This window comes from Netta rufina, assembly GCF_964035555.1.
Source record: "Netta rufina genome assembly, chromosome: 3".
Lineage (NCBI taxonomy): Eukaryota > Metazoa > Chordata > Aves > Anseriformes > Anatidae > Netta > Netta rufina.
The window spans coordinates 19308326-19329639 of record NC_140125.1 but is presented as its reverse complement, the minus strand read 5'-3'; the positions used below and the strand labels follow the sequence as shown (position 1 = coordinate 19329639).

General features: G+C 38.9%; 1 protein-coding gene across 5 annotated transcripts in view; it reads right to left on the bottom strand.

Moving 5' to 3' along the window:
- The window catches only part of CDC42BPA (CDC42 binding protein kinase alpha), a 150023-nt gene that overhangs the window by 126768 nt on the left and 1941 nt on the right, over positions 1 to 21314 (bottom strand). The window lies entirely within an intron of this gene.

The window sequence follows — 21314 nt, the reverse complement described above, 5'->3', positions numbered from 1 at the left end:
ACGTTTTATCCCTAAGATAAAAAGGCAAGGGAAGGATACATTTATTTCCTCAATTTATAAATAAAAAGTTGTAACGCTAACAGCACATGCAGGGAAGAAAGCAGATATATGACAAATTTTGTATCTTTCAGTAGTTTTACTTAGCATGACAACAAATTCTTTTAAAATACCTGAAGATGGAAGAAAAAAACACGCAGTTGTATTGAAAAGTTCATCTTCCTGTTTCTTCAGAAAATTTATATACATAAAAGCCCTGATTTCCGACAATGCTATTAGCGTGTCTCAAAGTCACAGAAAGGCTGGTTGTAACCAAAATTTGAAATAATTAGAATTTTGCACATTGTTATATCCTGAAAGCATGGGCCTCAAGACAAGGCATGAACTATCCTTGCTTAAGAAGAGGATGCAGTTTTATCACCAATTTAAAGCAGTGTAGGTGTGTGGTGTTCCCCGAAAAGATGGCATTGCTCTCCTGGCATAGCCTTTCTTTTCTACAAGCGTTAGGGCTTATACAGCCGAACCATCTGCCTGCTCCAGATCTAGAAACAACAAGCAGGAGGTCCTCCATACCTCCATGCACCTCTTACCTCTCAAACCTCCAACTTTAGGTGGTTTGAAAGGTAAGCTTGGAGGTTTCAAAGTTAAGTTTGAATGGTAACTTCCCACCGTTGACAAATTTCCACCCACAAATTCTCATCAGCAGTATTTCTATTTCTTTTAGATACTTGGTAAAATACCTGCCATCTCAAGAAGTGTGCCACATTCTGTTTGTATGTTGCAATAAGCACCACCTTTTAGAAGTCAAAATACAATGTTGTCCTAACTGAAACACAGCATCTTGTAAATAGAAAGTTATTATCAAAAGTAAGTAGAGAACTAAACTGGTTTCAGCCACAGGGCTTCCTGTGGTTGTATCATTGTTCTTCACTCACACAATCAATTAACTGCGGCTTCCTACGACAACACAGGAGGAAACCACAAGCAACTTACCCATTTGTCAAACGGTATTATGCGAAGAAAGTACACTAAGTCGCAGTGCTGTCAGAGATCATAAATAACCCACATATTTCCAAAAAGAATGCTTAGAGCTAGTGCAAGTAGAAAATTAGAGATTAGAAGATTAATTACTGATGAACGTCTATGCAGTAATAAAGCAGATGTGATTTGTTCCTACTATATTGTGAGAGATAAGGTCTAACACGAGGCTTCTTTCCATTTAGATGATTTAATATCAAACACATAAAATAAACTGAAGTTGCATAATCTGTATACTTTGAACTTGAAGCTCTGATATGATCTCAACAAATAGAAAAATGACCCTAGTAAGCACCAAGTTGGCAGCATGCATAAAGTTACATGCTTTGTAGGTTCACCAAGTAATCATGAAAGCCAAGATTTCAACCTAAAGAAAAATCAACACAGATACCTTACAGGTAGTTTTAACTTGTTCTTGGTTGCTGTATAAGGTACAATGCAAATACACGAGGTACGAAGGAGAAGAGGAGAAAGCAAAGGCTATGGAAATGTTTTCCAATAAGCATGTCACAAGATATTAGTATATAACCTGCATTTAGATGCAAATAGGTATTTGGAAAAAACAGAAGTTAAAGACAGTGTAAATAGCTACAAGTATCTTAAGCAAGGTGTAAAAGAGTGGCCTTCAGGCACTGCAATACAATTGCTGTATTACTTGAATATGATTTTAACAAAAATCAGTCAATATACAAGCATCTAGTAGGAGTGTCAGTAAACATTCTCTATGAAACACCTACTGTTACTCACCCAAAGAAACGTTAGCCTGTTATTTAAAAAATGATTATTAATACTAGACACATGGCACTTCTTGTCTTTCAAAAAAAAGCACCTTAAAATAAACAGCAAACAAGCTGTTTATTACCATACACATTTCAAACTGTTTTGGTTACAATAAATGAAGAGTTACAGATCTGCAAACCACGAAGTATCATCAGCCATAAAGTTCCATTCAATTCCACAACTCATTACCTGAAATAGATGATTAAAACTAGCACCAGCCAGATTTTCTACAAACAATGCTTCACCAAACTGTATTTCAAAATCATGTAATCCTGATTTCTGGACAGCAAATCATTTACATTACATTAGCTATATATTAACAATATTTAAACATAGCCTGTAGCATTATCCTTACCATCCATTCTTTTGAAGGGACATGAAACTTCTAAAGCAAGATATTTTGTCTAAAACAACACAAAACAGTGTTGATACCATGTTATAGTGCTTTGATCCACTAAATTTCATTAACAGGCCCCAAAAGAAGTTTCTATCCAGTTCTTCTCTGCAAAATGTTGGTGGGTACCCACAAGGAACTTCAGAAGAAAGAAGCAAAAGGTAGAAAGAAACTGGTGAAAATCCCTGAGTGTCAAGCACATCTACTGGACAGTTTAATCCTAACAGGTTTTTTTCCCCACTTCTGATTCCTACAATCCAAGGTAAATGAAAACGTTTTGTCAGAGATGAACAAAATCATCATAGTGACCAAGAAGGAAGAAAAAATTAAATATAAATTATCTACTGGTATAGGTTCTTTTACATAACTTAAGGAAAGAACACGTGTAAGATGTCACATCCTCTACTGGAATGTATTATAACTACCCTGCCAGACTGAAGTGCTCCGAGAAGAACTCGCCAAACTGTCCAGTTCTTTGATCAGCTCAGGACTCCGTGAAGTATCATTTAATTACCAGAAAAAATCAGTTTTGTAAATTTAATTCTGTCTACTGGAGTATGTATGGTCCTATCCACAGGGAAAGCTGTACGTAGATAAAGACACACAAGTGCCTTGCAGTGACTCCCCTTTCTGTCCCCTCCAAAATTTCCTCCCGCTGAATTCTCTGCTAGAGTTGTTTTCTTATTTATCTCAAGCTTCAGATTTGTTGTTGTTTGCATTGTCTTTTTGGTTGATCAACAGGAATAAGCATCTGGAAACTACTTATTTTTTAATATACTTTCTAGTATCTAAAAATGTAATTATAATTACAAGTGCACAGCTTATCTCCTTATCTCAGTCCCAAGTCAAAGAGCAGTATGAGCTTTGAACCAGGCTCAGGAAAGCATGTGGTAAGTACATCCTTATACTCAGGAAAGCACTTCATGATGTGCATAACAGCATCCCCTGATTACGCCTCATTTTTGCCTTTCTTGAAAAGAACAAGTATTTTTAACTTGTAACTTGGGACATTTTCTTCCTCTTCTTGCTGACCGCAATCTAACCAATCCAGATGAAACTGATTTCTTCCTTTTCTACATTAACACATTGCAACAGTACCTAAAGATGGTGCTGTGCAAGAAACTACCCTTGACAGCTGTTTCAGAGCACGGAATAGCTAGCACATCTTCAATGCCTCGTGTTGACAGGGTTTACTTAGAAACAACCACACCAGAAGAAATCGTTCCGCAGGCTACTCCTCAGCAGCGTTTTCAGGAATACAGCAGTTGTCAGAGCAAGTGCTAATTTGTATTTCAAAACAGTGAGTCCAGTAACTACAGCAAACTTCTAACATCTGCGATTTCAGAGTACTGCATTTATCTACTATCTCCCATGTTGGAAAGGTAATTCCAGTTTTCTGAGCACATAAATTTCAAGCCTGTGGTAAACTGAAGACTGATCATTAACCAGAATAGAATAATGTATAAGACTACGAGCATTTCTTGAGTATATTCTGTATTTCCTTATTTAAACTAGAAAAAAAATGAAAATACAATTATTGAGGAGAAAGAGGGTTTGGTTTTTTTGTACATTGCTTACAGTCAAAAAAGACCATGGCCACTACAAGCTAATTTTGCTCAATTTGTGGGCAAGTCAGGAACAGAGTTTACACGCCAGCACTGTCCCTAAAGGGATTTTAATGCAGCATGCACTTCACAGAACAAAACCAAGTGTTGTGTAACTAGTAGACCACTTCCTATCAGAAATATTCCCTGGTCTCAAATGATCAAATTAAAAGCTCCCTTACGGATCTGAAAAATAGAAAAGCCAGTGAGAAATCCACACACTGTTCTAAATCCAACAGATTACTTACGGACTATTAATATTCTCACATAATATCCTGAGTAGTCTCTTATCAGTAACAGAGTTAGAGAAAAAGGCTGACAAACATGGAAATGTTCTTATCATTAATATTGTTACTTAACATTTTATGAGCTGTTGCTGGTTATGAGCAGGATAGTGCTCTGCAGGCAATGGTTGGTGATGACCACTGCTGGTTAATTTGCACCCAAAGAACTGTTGTTTTTATCTTCTAACGAGACAATGGCAGAACCGACAGAATTACACAATGGCCTGGATACAACACAAAAATTATTTGTACCATGCCAATTTCAGCCCAGTGTGGGCTGTTGAAGCCACTATGACCCTAAAACTTAGTTTGCAACTCCTACAAAACTTGACAAGTTGAAAGCAATCCTGACAAACTTTAACCTTTATCGATAATTACTGAAAACCTGTTGGTTTGAAGTAAAAGATAAATAAAATTTTCAACTATAATTGGAAAATGTCATAAAAATGAAAATCAGAAACACATCTTTCATTTGTTTGAATTAATTAGATAATATTTTTTTTAGAATAGAATAGTTCAGTTGGAAGGAGCCTTCAAAGATCATCCAGTCCAACCACCTGACCTCTTCAGGGATAACCAAAAAGTTAAACCACACGACTGAGGACATTATCCAAATGTCTCTCGATCTCTGACAGGCACCTTCCTTCTCTGGAGCTGGTCAGCATGGGTGCATTTTTATGTTAGATCCTTCTCACAGAACTAAGCTGGCAGCAACACTGCACAATAATATAAACAATATAAACTTCTGGGTAAAAGATGAGTAGTGCATAAGTAAAAATAGGTGAAATGGGTCTGGACAGCTCTAAATGGATTAGCTCTTCCATATGCACACAGTTTAGTTCCCCACAAACACACAGTATACGGGCAAACTCACAGCTTTGTTAGTTCTAAGGACGCTTTGTTCCCCTGAGACTGGCGATGGAGAAAGGTACAACAAAGATTCCAATTACATTATTAGTTTATTGCCTTCGATACCAAACATTATATTGCCATGTAACTTCTCCACAGCCCACCACATACTACGCTTCAGAAAGTCTCGGGACTGCTGAGAGGCACATGTCCACTGTTGCCTACGTTTTGCAATAAAGGAACAGAGAAAGTAATACCAGGAATGTGATTAGAATCAAACATGAGGACTGGTTCTGTTACAGAGCACTGCAGAAAATCAAATACAAACCTGTGCCACTTCTTTTCTCCTTCTGGTAAATTGATATGCTTATGCCATGAAAATTCACTCTTCCCAAGACACCATGATAAGGGGTCCTGGACATAATTCCTCCATACTCTGCAAATCTTCTGTGAGGCTGCAGAGAAGTATCACTTTTGCACATTTCAGACTACTTCTATGGCTCCATCAGAAAAATCATACTTGTTCACCAATAAAACGTCTTTTTTACCTAGTGATTTACATCATTCTGCACAAATTAGCAAGGTTCAGCAACCATTTTGCCTCCTCTGTAACCGCACCGTTCCCATCACAATTCCAGGTACAGCAGTACCTCTGCACTGAGCACAGGCAGGCTGCCAGGAATTCTACGGACTGAGTATCCAACACTTGCATTCATTAACTTCAAGTATGCTGAAAAGACAAATTTTATGCAAAGAGACCTCAAATACAGTATGCAGTGTGTGGTGGGTAAGTTCCCAAGTTTAGGCAAGGAAAACTTAAAGTAAGAGAGACTGATGAAGCAGTAGTGACACAGAGAGAGAAGAGGGACTCAATGCCCACATCCCTGTCCATACAAAGTTTTTTCCTAAACCAGATAGGCAGCACAAGGGCAGCAGCACAGCTTTATACATTTTTGTCATTAACTAAGAAGCAGCCTTCTTTGTTTGTTGTTGGTTTTGTGTTTTTTATTTTCATTTTTTTATTTCTGTTCTGTACTAAAAGCAATACTTTGGATTTTGGAAACACAATCAGTGTTATACCTCTTCTTAATTTAAGACTTGTAAAAGTATGTTTCCACTATTAAATCTACCACTTGAGAAAGAAAACACAGTGCTCTCTTCCCAAAAATGGTTAAGCAGAAGAGATGCAGGATGTCCTTTCTCTTTGGACCTGGATACTATCATCTAGCTACAAGTGACTAGAGCTGGAAGTGAAATACTGGCTTCCTTCCCTACCGACTGAGGTATTTTGCTTTAAACAATAAAGCATCTTGCAGCTGTAGCTTCTCGAGGATCACCCCTCCCTCCCTCGAACGAGTAAGAAAAAAATATTTTGGACTATGACTACAGAGTTACCTTTGGTCGTTCAAAGATACAGCACCACCACCAAAGCATACATCAAGAAAACAGGGAGATGCAATATGTAAAAGTTGAACTGCATTCTCCTAAACACCGAAAGGGAAGCCTCTAATTTAGGCAGCCAGGATCCCTCTCTGGAAGCCTTTAAATACATTTATGTACCCTCACTGAATCTTCAGGAATTTTAAACATGTGCTCTGAAATGCACTTTCTGCTGTTACACAGTACGCCTCCTCCCTGAACTATCTGAAAAACAGTGACAGTGAGACTAAGCCAAACTAAACTTTTTACCACTTTTTAAAATAGATTTTTCCCTTTCCTCATCTACCAGTAGCTCCAGCACACTTCATTTTAATTCAGAAAAATTCTATCAATCTCTTCCAAAACAGAAGTTTCCAAAAATGGTATAAGCTATGTCCAGAGAAACTGCCTGTTCTGATCAACAGCAGCTGCAACAATAAAGGAGGTAGAGTAAATACATGATTTCCATACATGCCTTGTAACGTAACGTTTATAAACTAAACAGTTAGTTAAAAAAAAAAGCAAGAGGACTACTCATTGCAATGTGATGATGTCTGGACAAAGATGAGTCAAAGAAACAAAATAGGACTTGGCTGAGAAGTCAGTGCTGAAGAAGATAAAAGTTTAGAGGTGACAAATCAGAGGGCATCGGCATAAGAATGATGACAGCCTGTGTATGACCTTCTCAGTACTCTGATAAGAAATATTCAGGTGGTTCGTGGATGGTTCAGCGTATTTTGCTGTGAGATTTCTGATTTCTCACAAAATTTGTTAAACGTCCTCTTTATGGCAGTATCCTTAATCATGAAGACAAAGAAGATTGAGACATAATAAATGAAGGGGGAAAGTGGTCGTCCAATATTAATCGGTAATTTTACAATTCCCCATACAAACTTTTTAGAGTACGCAGCACTTTAGGGTGCTTTAGAGCTGAAAGCTGAGCTCCAACTGATTTCGTGACAGCTGAGAGTTCTCCGCATCTCCGTACATCAAACCACAGGAAGCCAACTAACTCAGCCAGATGGTGATGCATGTGCAAGGAGTGGATGCATACAAAGTATCTGGGTAAGTAACCTAGCCAGCATCACATAAACTCTGTAGCTGTCAGCAAGAGAATAATCATATTCTCCACCATACCATTCAAATTCCCACAAAAAAAAAAAAAAAAAGGGAAAAAAAAAGCACATTTTCCTTTTTCGGAAACCACAGCTTCATTCACTACTTAAATGCTGACTTCCATAGTTTACAACATACTCATAATGAATTTCCACGTCCCCATTGTCCCATGCAGTAGGGAAGAAAGGTGTGAGGCAGGGTGGGGGGAAGGAGGCAGGCAGGGAAAACACCACAGACTAAGACGCACGGACACAGTCGCATTGTTAGTTCTGTCAGTTTACATTTATGTTTGAATGACTTCTTATTTCCACCGTAAATGTGTACTAGGAGAATATTCCAAACACTAAAGAAAAAAAAAATTCTCAGAAATGTTTACTGTATTCCTGAATCAGTTAATAATCACTTAAACTTCAAACTTTCACCCCAAATCCCTAACATTCTCAATAGGTTTACATGAAAGCGGCCTTCAAGTTGCTCCTAAACCCAATTCCTACCAGCCCTCTGAACTCCCAAGCCTAGCACCAGGCAGAAACCCTGGAAGGTGTGGTGAGCATCCTTATTCCTCTCTGCTCTGCAGCAGGTTTTCAACTTACCCCATGACAGAGCCTCCGGAGAGACTGCCTGCCTACAGCTCCTTCTTCCTGATGCTTCAAATTCTACACTCAAGTGCCCACAAGTAGAGAAAAATATAGAAATGAACACCATTAACGTGAGAAGCACATCCCAGAAAGACTCCCATTGCAGTGAGGAACATATCTTACTTTCCCATTTGAGAGTAAAGTACAACCTGAGCTATTTTGGCTAAACCTATAAATAGTACTCACACTTCCTTTCCTTCAGACTAGAAGGAGGAATTCCCTAACCAGGATTAGCTCAAATCCAGGAATTAGCAGAGCCAGGATTAGCTCAAGCCTTTATGCAGCCAAATACTTCACAGATGCACAGAGAACACGTACATTTCTTTGTAGCACCAACACTCTCATGCCTTACTCCCTTCTTAGGATCCCTTAGGGTTCAGTGCCATATTTCTGGGAGAGAGAAATCAAAATGTGTCTTACTGAGCACTCAGGGCAGCCACAGAATATATCTTCTTCAACTTCTTAAGCTAGTTTTGCTGCAATCATTGACAGATTTTACCCTTCAATAAGTTCCTTGCCCTGAGGTATGAAGATGTCAGACTGTGAAGCTGAGCTGTAAATCTCTATCATTGAAACTGTAACCAGTAACATAGGTGAAAAATGCTTGACATTCAGTAAGTGTGAGGAGAACCTACTTCTAAAAATGCCTTTAAAATATCAGCTGATATAAACGAAAAAGGCAGAAACATTCATGAAACGGGCTCTGCATTTCCAAATGACAGGTAGAACTGCTGCTTGCTCTTACTGGAGACTGCTTCACATTGAGAGATTTGCCAGGCAGAGGGCAAGCTCTTCCACATATAATACAAACGTCCTAAATACAGGAGAAACGGCATCTCAAGACAAATCCTAAAGACAATCCTTGCATAACTTTCTAGTCATACTCCATGCAAAAGACATTTTACTCCTACCCTTGGGATAATTCTGAGAATTAGGTAAGCAAGACTTGGTCCCACATACCCACCCGATCATTGATCTGAAACCGTCCAAAGTCAAGGTGCAGGCATTGGGGGAAGAGGCACTTTGGGCTTCACATGTAGCTCACACCAACCTGCTAAGGTTTTGGAAGGAGTCATAAATCTTAGCCACCATGGAACAGGTCTGAAATGCGATCTATTTGTTCTGTAGAAGCTAAGTAGAGGGCAGTGCCCTGAAAGCAAGCAGAATGCCGGTGCTCTCCCATACCACTGAAATGGTACAGATGAAATTCTCTTATTGTAAGGTTTCCTTCCTGAACTATCAGCCTTGAAAGCAAAAGAAAGGAAAAATAGCATGTTAACTTCTCTTGTATTTTTCTTTCTCTTAGCAACATCAAAGAGGAAAACTATTAGTGGATTACTTCAAGTACTTAAGTTTTCAATCCTAACTACTCTTCTCAGTTAATAATCCCCCAAATGATGCACAGTATACAGTTAATGAAGTCACAGGGGACAAACACTCCTCTTGTTTTCCAATGCAACCGCCTGCAGTAGTGTTTTTGAGGAATTAAATCAACCCACAGTAAAAGTATTATCGTTCTTGTAGCCGAGCAGTACTTTAGAATAGAGCTTATCTTGGCTGTGATAATAAAGCCTAGAATTTTCTTGAACACATAATTCAGAGTCTTAGCTACAAGTTAAAGCACAGAAAGCAAAAGGAAAAGGCATCCAAAGGGATAAGTGAAGGAAATACTCTCCATTTAATCCACAGCTCACCTACTCCGGTACCGACCCCACAAAACGGAAGGGAGCAGAAGAATGTTATACGAGTAGATAAAAGAAGGCTGCCTGTGTTACATGGGATGGCAAAGAGAAGCCGGAAGAAACCAAGAGCCTTCAGGAGAAGGAAAGATTCCCCCGTGCAAGTTGAGACTTAGCTCAAGCAATCCACGAGCAACTGTCCCCGCACCCTTCCTCACCAGTTCAGAGAGACGGCGAGACTCAGCAGCAGCAAAGACAGAGAATGAAATCCTTCAGCAGAAGCTGGGAAGACGGGATAGCTGCGTTATTTACAAGCGGCAAAACCACAAATGAACTACTGAAGCTCTCCAAAACAAATAGTGATGGAGGCTCTGGTTTTTCACTAGTTTGCACTTGATGCAGATGTTATTGTTCCGTACCAAGAAATAAGCAAGCCCTCCCTACTTTTCTGACTGCCTTTGATTTTACACAGGTGTGCAGGACAATCCAGCATTTCAGATGTCAGGTGGCTACGATGAAGTCTAATATTGAATTAACACTTCTTCCAAGAAAGATCACTTAAAACCAAAGTTATTAGAAGTTACTCTTTTCTGTCCATCTGCTAACAAAGCCAAGACTGGACTAAAATCCCAAATCCTACTTTTAACAGACCAACATGAAAATTCAGTTCAGTACTGCCTGTGACTTCAGATTACACTTGCATTCATGACCTTCCACATCTGACTGCAGAAGAAGGAATAGGAGGAACATTTTTCAAGTCCTGGTATACGAAATCACGAGTAAGAACCCTCAGTCACAGTCCTTTTATAAATATTACATATGCAACAGGAAAGTAGAGAAAAAGCTATTCCTTCTTCATATTCAGAAAGTGTTTGCAAGGGCTGCTATAGGCCATGCAAATCCAACCCTTACCATGCTTACAAAGAACTCAAAGGATTTGAACGTCTGCTCCTTGATTCTTCTAGTCTAGGTACATAAGTAACTATGTTGGAACAGTTTGAGAACTTTTGTCATTTGAAACTGGCAGAGCAAAAAGATAAATGATAGCGATTTGTATTATTTAGTTTACTTCGTGTTTTGTTTGTGCCAGAAACAAACAGCTAGTAATGAAACAGTAAAATCACTCAAGAATACCCTTATTGATCAAAGTTTCCCCATATATAAAACGTGCTTAGTCACTACGTAAAGCATTACATATTACAGAAATTACATTGTGCCTGGAAGGTAGCTTCTGAATGTGAAGTAATAGCTCAACAACAGCTCTTCGATTGTTCTTTTACAGTACTGTTTAAGATGAGAAAATTTCAGCATTTATGTTCTGGCATGTTATGACTCCGACGCTGTAAAAAAACAGACCAACCAGCCTCTGGGAACCATACAGAACATGTCCAGCAGTCCTTAAGCACCAGAACAAAATTAACAAAAAACGTAGACCATCCATTCTTAGTGGAAAGTCCTCTAGAGCCAAGAAACGGAGTCATTTTGCACAGTTGCTTTAAAGATCAACTCCTTGCAAGGAGGTCCAGAATGAAGTAATGACTAGGGAGTGATTTCCTGATCCACTGAAGTAACAGTACAGCGAAATTACCTACCGATGCTTTTTCACTTGAACTGACAACTACCCGACAAGGTCATTAGAAGACTTGTTTCATCCTTCAGCTACAACTTTTTTGAGAAATACCCGTGCACATAATGCTTTTCAGGTGGTACCTCCACCTGAGCGTTAGCTGCATTATAATATGATTATAAGAGTTTCTGCTTATCACTCATGCCATGCAACTTGACCTCCTGACAGCACATCAAGTTTTAAGGGAAAAGCTTCTAGTATACCAATGTTCATTTTCTCCTCTTTGAGCTTAATTAAGTCTAACAGTTACTTGCTCCTACACCACCAATAGTTTTCTCCAAAGTCCCCTCAGGCTAAGCAACGCTTATGCAGAGGAGGGATTAGCACGGGGCTATTTAATAAATATTAAATTAATAATGTAATAAATATTTAATAAGTATGATGCTAGATTTCAATGTACACTTGCATTCCATATGAGATACTCAGACGCTTTGGAAAAAGTTGACTGAAATACCAGAGGCATGCACACATTTTGTGGGGCTGCAGAAGGGATTCTGAAAAAGCAAGGTACAAACTGCTCTACTAGTTAAAAGAAACCTAGCTTTTTACAGAGCCCTGAATTCGTACTACATGAACAGTCCTTCAGAACACAATTTCTGGCACACATTCACCTGAGCACTTCCCTTATGAGAAATAAACCAATTGCCACTGTTCTCAGGCGCACCACGCTAAAGTCACAGGGGAGAAAGAAAAGCAGAGATGACAGAAACAGGATCACAAGAAGAAAATTCCACGCTTTCTGAAGAAACTACACCTACAACAACAGCATCCAAACAGTACACTGAAAACTTAAAATAAATAAATAAATAAATAAAATGAATAAAGCACTTAAACACACAGAAGTTACAAACCACCCACACTTCCAGGAATTTCCACAGTAAATGTTACAAAAACTTTGGACAAAATTTTGGAAGGAACTTACTTATCAACCTACTAGAAACTACTTTTCCGGTAAGTTTTTAAACGGCCTTCAATGGATCACAGCCATGCCTCTATTTCTTTGCAGAGATGTTTAAGATGCTAATAACTGTCCCTTCCCCTCCCCTTTCTCAAACAGACTTTTACAATCTACACTAGTGCCCAGTATCACTGTGAGTGACTTTCTCTCCAGGAATCATACTACTGAAAGGAAAAAGAACATTTACAACCCTCCCAGCTTGGAAAAAAATAAAAGCATACTTGCAAAACATGTAAGAACTACACCGAAATAAATGTTCTCTCTCTGGGTATCTAGAAAAAGCTACGGTATTTGAGCTCGAAAACTAGAGCTCATACATAATTAACCAGTTAACCCTCTCAAGTAAGTGACTTAACTTTCTTTAAAAGCTCGGCAACAAACGGGAACTGCTTTAACACTGTATGGGAATTAACTTCACATTTCCATCCATTAAATGAGGAGAATTTGGCTTGCAGATGCTTACTGTTATCACATACATGGCTGAATATATTTACTGACAGCGTAACCTACACAACCAAGAGAAAGCAAAACACCTCTAGACCAAACTGCTCTATTACGAAGAAAACAATGTGCTTTAATTTTGCCATTACGTTAACTACTGATTACATGGAGAATTTTTAGATGAGACCCCATTCTTCTGGCAGTGCCACGCATTACAAGGAAAATGTATTACCATCAGTAAACACAGAGTAATTCCATTAAATAATCTCAGTTGTGGATAAAAAGTAATCTACAAAAGCCACGTACAAGTGCGAGAAGAGTGCAGCTACCCAGCACATCAGCAACTTCTTGCCCCTCTGCTCCCTTTCTTTCCACTGCCCAACAGTAACGCACGAGGCTACTACCGATAAGATCAGATGACAGCTCTGACAAAGTAGAGACTTTTCATGTTAACAGCTGAAACATGAGTTCAAGCAGCATATATACAGTCACATACCTGTACAAGTACTCACTCAAGGAGCTAAGAAACAATGGCACTAGAAGCAAGCCACTAGCTCCTAGATCATCATCTCTTAAAACAAAGGATTACTAGCGGAACAAGTTAACCAAGAATTACCAGATTAATGAACTAACAGACACCAACCAGGGTAATATACATCATAACAGTTTTCTCTTAGTAACTGTAACTCGATTCAGACTTTGTTTTTTGAGAGTCTGTGTTACCATCAGTAGAGTGGTCATTCCTCGTTTTCAGAGAAGATAACATTTCAGAGAAGATAAGCATTGAGAAAACAAAAAAGATAACCTTGCAAATATTTACATCCAGAAGATAATATTTGCCTCAATCTGTTCCTGTTAATGACTTTTGCAAAGATACAGAAGTTTAGAAATGTATTTTTTTTTGTTAGCCAAAGGTGATTCCTAGCTATGAAGGTAAAAATAGTCAATATGCTGAGTGAGGGGGGCACAGGCATCAAAATAGTGTCCCACGACACAAGCTACAGCTAAATGATATGAACTTTCTCAGCAAATTTCTGTTGGTGTAGTAAGCTGCTTCTGTAATTTCCTTCTGTCTTATCAAATCAAAACCAAGTCTTTATTGTCAGTCCTTACGAAAATTATAAAAGTACCCTTTTACATTATCACAAAACAGCACAGCACTGTGCTCAACAAGTGTTCTCTAAAAGTTAGGGGAAACAGAACACAACTATTCCACAGTTGTTAAAACAAAACTCTTGGTCTTTCAGATACAAAATACAGAAGGAAAACACACTGAACAGCAATACTGTGCCAAATACCAAAGAACACAGAGGAAATTAATTTTTTTCACCCAAGGAGTTGCCCTCGTCAAAATCAGAGAACCATTTTAACGACTCCTCTACACAACTGGGAATTCATGCATTGCGAGAGGAGTCTTGGAAACTGTTATTGGAAACAGAAAAGCTCACAGAACTTCTATATCAAACACCTGTCAGATGGTAACATCAATATTCAGGTCCAAATTGTAGGCTCCTTGCATGCTCCTGGGAATCTTAGGAGCAGCCTCAGAACGTGGACTGCAGAAACCACAGTACGTAAAGCCACTGGGAGGCTGGGCTGTCACAGTCCTGTCCACCTCTTTGGTACAAACACTGGTATAATCTCCTCAACTTTCCTACCCTTCATATTATTTCTTCATATTTGTTTAGGGTATTAAAATGATACACTCTCTCACTTAAGTCTCTTAGCATTTAGACCACAGAAGTAAAAAAAAAAAAAAAACAGCTTCTTAATAACCACCAGAACAAACAGCCCAAGTCCCCTGCTCTACAAGAGTTTAATACTGCAGATCACTCATGTTTGTAAATTAATTGACAAGTACCAGATCAAATGGAAAATACACAGCGTGTTCACTGAAAATGCTTTGTGGGTTCACCTATAACAAAGAATTACATAAGAAATAGGAACATTTTTTTGCAACAGTTCTCTACACACAATCTCTGTGTTATGAGCCTGACCAACACAATAGAGCAAGTTCAGAGATGAAAGAAAGGAAAGGAAAAAGAAAAAGAAAATCCAGAACCTGTGATTCTGGCCAAGGACGTTTCAGACAGAGACATGGGTATCTGCATCACATTGGAAAGACAAACTGACATTTTGCTCAGATAAAACGCAACAGAATAGACGCCGGGAAGAAGAGATGGCAGCCTCAGCTTAGCGAGGACAACCTAGAGCTCTGTTTTGGAATAACATTACCCATTAAAAATGCATAGAAAGGAAAGAAGGAAGAACTCAAAAATGGATACCCCAAGGGTCCTGCACCACATGTGGAACAGAATTACGATCCACAGCAACAGTCAGAGGGATAAGAGGACAACAAAGAGAACTATCACAAAATCCCCAAATAAAGAAGGATTTTAAGATTAAAAGGATGATCGCAACGACAACAGTGAGAGGAAATACTTTTTTTAAAATCTCACTTCATACAGAAAAAATGCTCACGTTTCCTCCACCCTGACAATTAAGAGCTTCCAAGCTCCCAAGCTAAGTCAAAACAGGACTGCTGAGACCAGAGAGAAAGCTACCAAAACAGCAATAAAGCATTGAAGGTGTAGCCAACAAAGTTTGAACAAAATGAGAGTATATAGTCATTAGCACCTGACATACTTTTTCCCTTCCATTCAGAAGGCCACTAAAAACTCGCCAATGTCTTTCCAGTAAAATAATCACCATCTATTTCTACTACATTTCTGAGCAAAATAAATTATCTGTTATTATTAAGTTTATGTCAAACCTTGTGCTTAACAGAAGAAGTTTGCACACGATTGACCTAATTCACTCACTGTTTTTAAAAGATTTTCACCCACATTAGCAGCATTCCTAAGCTTAACGAGGATTTCAGAAAAATAGTACGTGGAGGTGAGTTAGACCAGAGTTGTTCAGCCAGAAAAAGAGAAAATCAAATTAAACAAGTACAAACACTCATGGAAGATATCACTGATTTCCCAAAAGATAAGAGTCTAGCTGGTCAATTTTTTTAATTCTGTCCCAACCATTCTTTGTACCTTTTTTAGTCAGGCTTTACAGCTTGGCGATAGTAGCTAATTGGTTTAGAAGTTTACTGTGCCAATGGGCAATAGAGATAGGAAAAGTAAAGGGTTGCTATGAATGGATGAATATATTGCAAAGATACATCTAGTGTAACTTGCACTGTCCATCTTCAGAAAACAACATGGGAAAAAACTGCTGGGGTAGGTACCTGCATCCACTTTGTTGCTGGAAATTTTGTATTTGCAATTTAATTGCAACAGAATATCAAGAAACCAGCACTTGACTATTCAGCTGCAGGTATGAATCAAGTAAAAAATTCTGCTATTTAATGCTGCAATTCAGAATTCAAGCACTAATCTATGGACATAAAATAAAGTTGCAGAAATGAAGGCATTTTCTCTCCGTCTTTGTATATATTTATATATATATATATATTTGCATGTATATATCCTGAAGTATGAAACTGTATCGAAAAAAATAGGCTCACTGTTCTTACAGCACAATATCCTTCTTTCAGTCAACCGTGAACCAGTAATATGCTAGAGGTTATAAAAAGAGTATGTCAGTAAAATTCAAGAGAAAGGCGAGATGAGGAAGGACTTCAAACACGTACAAGCACAGCGTCCCACGCCGCACAAAGGTTACGAATCCAAACACATCTTCAGTCTATTCCAGCAGTACATTTTACAATTATGATCATCCCACAAATAAGCCATTGGATTAACACTAAGATAAAATAGCTTAGTAACAGCTAGTTTATGGTTTGTTGTAAGGTTTATAATGCGCACTGAGCAGACCAGCTCAAATTATTGTATTTCTCCGTTTGTCTATGTTAGACCAAAGCATGCTAGGAATTTCTGTACAGAATAAAGGCATTCCTAAAATTCCTGAAAATGTAGCATTAGATGGCTTTCTACCTCAGCAAGCGGCACTCCTCTGCAATAAAAAGAACGTCACTGACAGAATTCAGTCAACCTAAGGACATCAATCCCAAAAGCCATGAGGCAGCCTCTGAATACATCCAAACTTCTTCATTCCAAATGAACAAAACCCGCCAAAAAGAACAACTGTCAAAAACTTATTTTTAAGTAGAAAGAGGTGTAAAATCATTCAGTGTACTGTAAACAAGTTTAGAAAACAAATTTGTCACAATGGGTTAATGGCTTACTTCTCTGGAAACTGGCTTTGACCGTAGTGTAAAACAAGCAGAATTAACTGGATGCTCTCACGGACCATTTGATCACATCACAACTGTTGACTGACTTATAGTAATTAGTTTCCCCTGTACAAAACAAAAATCAGAACTGAGATGTGCATGTGGTCACAATTATAAAGGTCCAAAGGGTAAACACAGAGCTACCTAACATACCTAACAGTGAGGCGTGCACGGAGAACTGTTCTACTTACTGTCCTCTAATGTCTTTTTCTATAAAGTAATTTGGTATAAAACTGCATCCCCATACATGCTGCTCAGACAATGTTCTGAAACACAGATTTGAAGGTCATTTCTATTTGACAGCACTGAAGACCCCATACGTCCATATACCTTGATCATAAGCAATGGAATGACTCACTTTTAAGGGTAGGGATGTACGTATGCACATTAAGTGGCCTTGACAAGGAAGATGCTCGTTCTTTCATGAATAGAATTTAATAACTTACATCACTGAGAGCAAGAGACATTCCTAGTTTTATGAATATAATAAGAAAGCAACAATGTCAATTCCTAAAATGCAATTTCCTGGCAAAATATCTTTTAAATTGGTAAGACAGTACTAAGCACTACTTTAAAAAAAAAAAAAAAAAAAAAAAAAAAAAAGGAACAGGTAAAAAAGTAAAGAAGTTGAAGCTTATGTCTTATGCTGCTGTCTCTGTGAAGAACAGGATCTAGATGAAGGATTTTTCTAACCAGCCTGTTCTAAAAACAACATGGAAACAAATTGTATCTGAAAACACCTGTGATTTCTTTCATGATTTACAAACAGGTGAATAACACAGAAGAGATGCAGAAGTCCACAGGCAAGAACTTATTTTCTTTTGTTAATAATATTTAAAAACAAACCTAACCAGAAAATGGACGCACCATTTTTAAGTCAGTGGGAGGGAAAGAAGGAGGGAGAGAGCTCCCCAAAGAAAACACAAGCAAACTCTCTACACCTCCTTCTTGAAAAAATAGTTTATGGTGATAGAGCCATTATCAGTGACCAGAAGAGATGTGGTACGGACAAATGACAAGTATAAGAGCGATGCCAGCAGTCCAGTCTGGGACCGTACCAGCAGTGCCTACACATCACAACACTTCAGTTCTGCTAGAGATGAAACGAAAACAGAGAAATTCATATAACAGAGGAAGAGAAGACACCAAGAAATAAACATGCTAAAGGACTGCTGACATTTTACCTGCAAGAGAACAGACACGATTGGGTCACTGACCTCCTGCTACTCACAGTTCCCTCCTCCGTCTCTTTGCATATGGTGAAGAGTTCTCTCTACTTCTCCATTAATGGAGAACTAAAGTAATATTGTTCCAGTTTCCTCTCAAAGTCATTTCAAATTGGTGCCATTGTAAAGGGAGTTTTCATATATCAATTTTTTTCTGAAGCTTCTTTCCATCACTATGTTCTTCTTCCAGGCTGAGTTCAGCACCATGCATTTATCCCCTCACACACCTGAGTAACAGGGGCAAATCCCACACACATAGGAAAGGAAAAGCAAAATGCCTGGAATACAGCACAGATTCCTTGTGCTAAGCTCCAGTCGCTAAAATTAGCTGGTCCCATTTCCAAATCACAAATGCAACTGTCAATAGAGATAAAAATTAAAACTACCATCAAATACATACAACACACCTAGTCCAGCTGTTTGGTATCTTTCCCATCATCTCAAGACATGCCCTGACTAACACTCAGAGCTCAAATACACCGTCTGTCTCTGCAGGCATCTCTCCACCTAGAACTCACAGAATCAGAGAACAGCACTGGGAGGAACCTTAAAGATCCTCCAATCCCAGCCCCCTGCCATGGGCACGCACACCAGAAGAACATCCTACACACGATAAACAACATCAAATCATTAGCATGTCAGAGAACAAGTCAGGTATAAAAACAGTTAAACTAAAAACATACTGACTTCACGTGAAAAAAAGGATGTCTAAAATCAATGCAGATTATAAACCACAAAGGAATCAAGCTGATACTCCACACTCATTTCAAGCATTTCAAGAAGACTGAAAACCTCCAAAAAGTCAAGCGCAGTCACGTGGCAGAAACTTCACTTTCGCCACTTGCTGAGTTTGGCTTGCAACAGCAACCCAAAACAAAATACCTAAAACCAGTGCAGATGCCCACCTGTTTTACCCTGCTTATTCTTTTTAATACGTTATAGGTCTAGTCATCAAACAGTCTTAAAAAGATGCAAAGCCTACAACACAAAGTGTCTTGGTTCCCCTCAATCCAGCAGCAGTCAGGTGGCTACTGCACTAACACCACATCAGCTCTTCCGTGCTAGGGGAGCTCCTAATCCCCTGCACCCAAAAATTCACCTTGTGCTATGAACATCCAGTCTCACAAGAAACAACACATGGAACATCTAAGGCCTAGAACAGATAAAAAACATACAGCCACTAGAACAAAAATATACATCCACTAACAAAAAAAATCCAAAAGCTCCACAACACCAAAACAGCCCTACCTCTACACTGCACCAGTGACAAGTACCAATACACCGTTTGTCACTGCATTCAACACTGTATGGTCGCCAAAGAGCTACGTATTAGACATGAAAAAAAAAAAAAAAGAATAAAATCACTCTTTTAAAAAAGCAGTTTAAGCTCAAGAAGATTAACAGTTCTTAGGGGTAAATTTCTATTCTGTCACCTGTAAATCCACAAACATCCAAGTTCCTATCATTTCAAGATCAATTCCAATACACTCAAAGACAACTCCTCATAGCAGTAACACAGATGTGTGTTTGGCATAAACTCGTATCGGTCCAGAACGGCGAGTGACACCCACCAGAATATTCCAAGTTTTAGTTCACTGATAAGAGAAATAAACTAATACAGCACATTCAAAACTTAAGAGGTTTCAGAACTCCCTGGGGTAAAACTGGCATTATTTTCCCTACTGCTCAAGTAGGGAAGTTGGAAAAAAAAAAACAAATACAAGCTGAAAGCACTGAGACTGATGGAGGTGAGGACAGAAACTACAACTTCTGGCTGCCTGCCTCCCGCTTCCACCGCTGCTCGGTGTGATTCTGACTTGAAAACCACATCTCACCTCTTTGTCATCAGCCACTTCCACCAGTTCCCCTCTGGGGAAAAGAGACGCGTGGTGAGGTTACGGTTACACCAGGGAACAGGATGCCCTTCGTAGGTTCACTGCACCCACGAGCTGAAGCATAACAACTCCTGTAGGAACCTCGCTTTGCCAAGACCCGCATCTCAACAGGAACGCCAAGGGTGCTGGTTTCACCAGGAGCGCTGGCAGGCAGCAGAGACAGCTCAGGAGCATTTGCAAGATAACAACACCGTTCATGTGACACTTCCAAAAGCAGCCACTAGAAACCGTTGCTCCTACATTTCACCTCACAACCCCTCTCCAACATCTCAAGTTAAAAATCTGAAGAGTAAAACTGGCAACAGACAGAGGGCTCTGACAGTGCTTCCGTGAAAGCAGGAGGTACTGCTCTGACTTGAAGCTGGAGTCCTGCTAAGGAACAGCTGCAAGCGGGAGAGCAAAAAGTTACAGAAAGAGGCCAGCAAGAAACACTATTTTGGAAAGGCCAAAATAAGGTATTATTTCCATTAGTGCTCTGTAAGACTTGTTACAGACAGCTTCAGGCACTGGCAGAACCTTGGAAGGATCCATTCTTTCCATCAGACGTTAGAATTTACCAGCACTCAACACGATGTGCTCCAAACACATGTATTCTAACAGTATGATTTTACTTGATTTTTTTTTTAATAATTATTATCAGGGTATCAGATGGCTAACTCCTCTACTGACTACACTCTCACATTCAAATAATCCTGTGAGCCAACGTATTTCCCAAGCCTTTCATACCTTCCGTATAACACAACAGTTTTAGGGTGAAGATCCTTCAGAATTACCTTTAATTACTATTTCTTCCTTAGCTAGAATGTATTAATTACAGACCATTCCCTTAAATAGGAAGAAAACAAAAAGCAATGCACTACAAACAGTGTAAGAAACGTAATTACAGAGTCAGATGTCCTTTAGATGTCACTGTGACCCCATTAAGGAGCAGGCACACAACACACACACGCCTCGTGTTGTCAGATCAGTTATCAAAACAACGACTTTCCTCGGTGACTTCATTACACACGACTCAAACAGCTCATTCATCAAATGCCTGCTATGGTGGGAAAATGGGCTTTTTAAGAAAATGTCGCCTTCCAGATGCATTTATTACAAACCAGACGTGAGAAATACTTCTGAA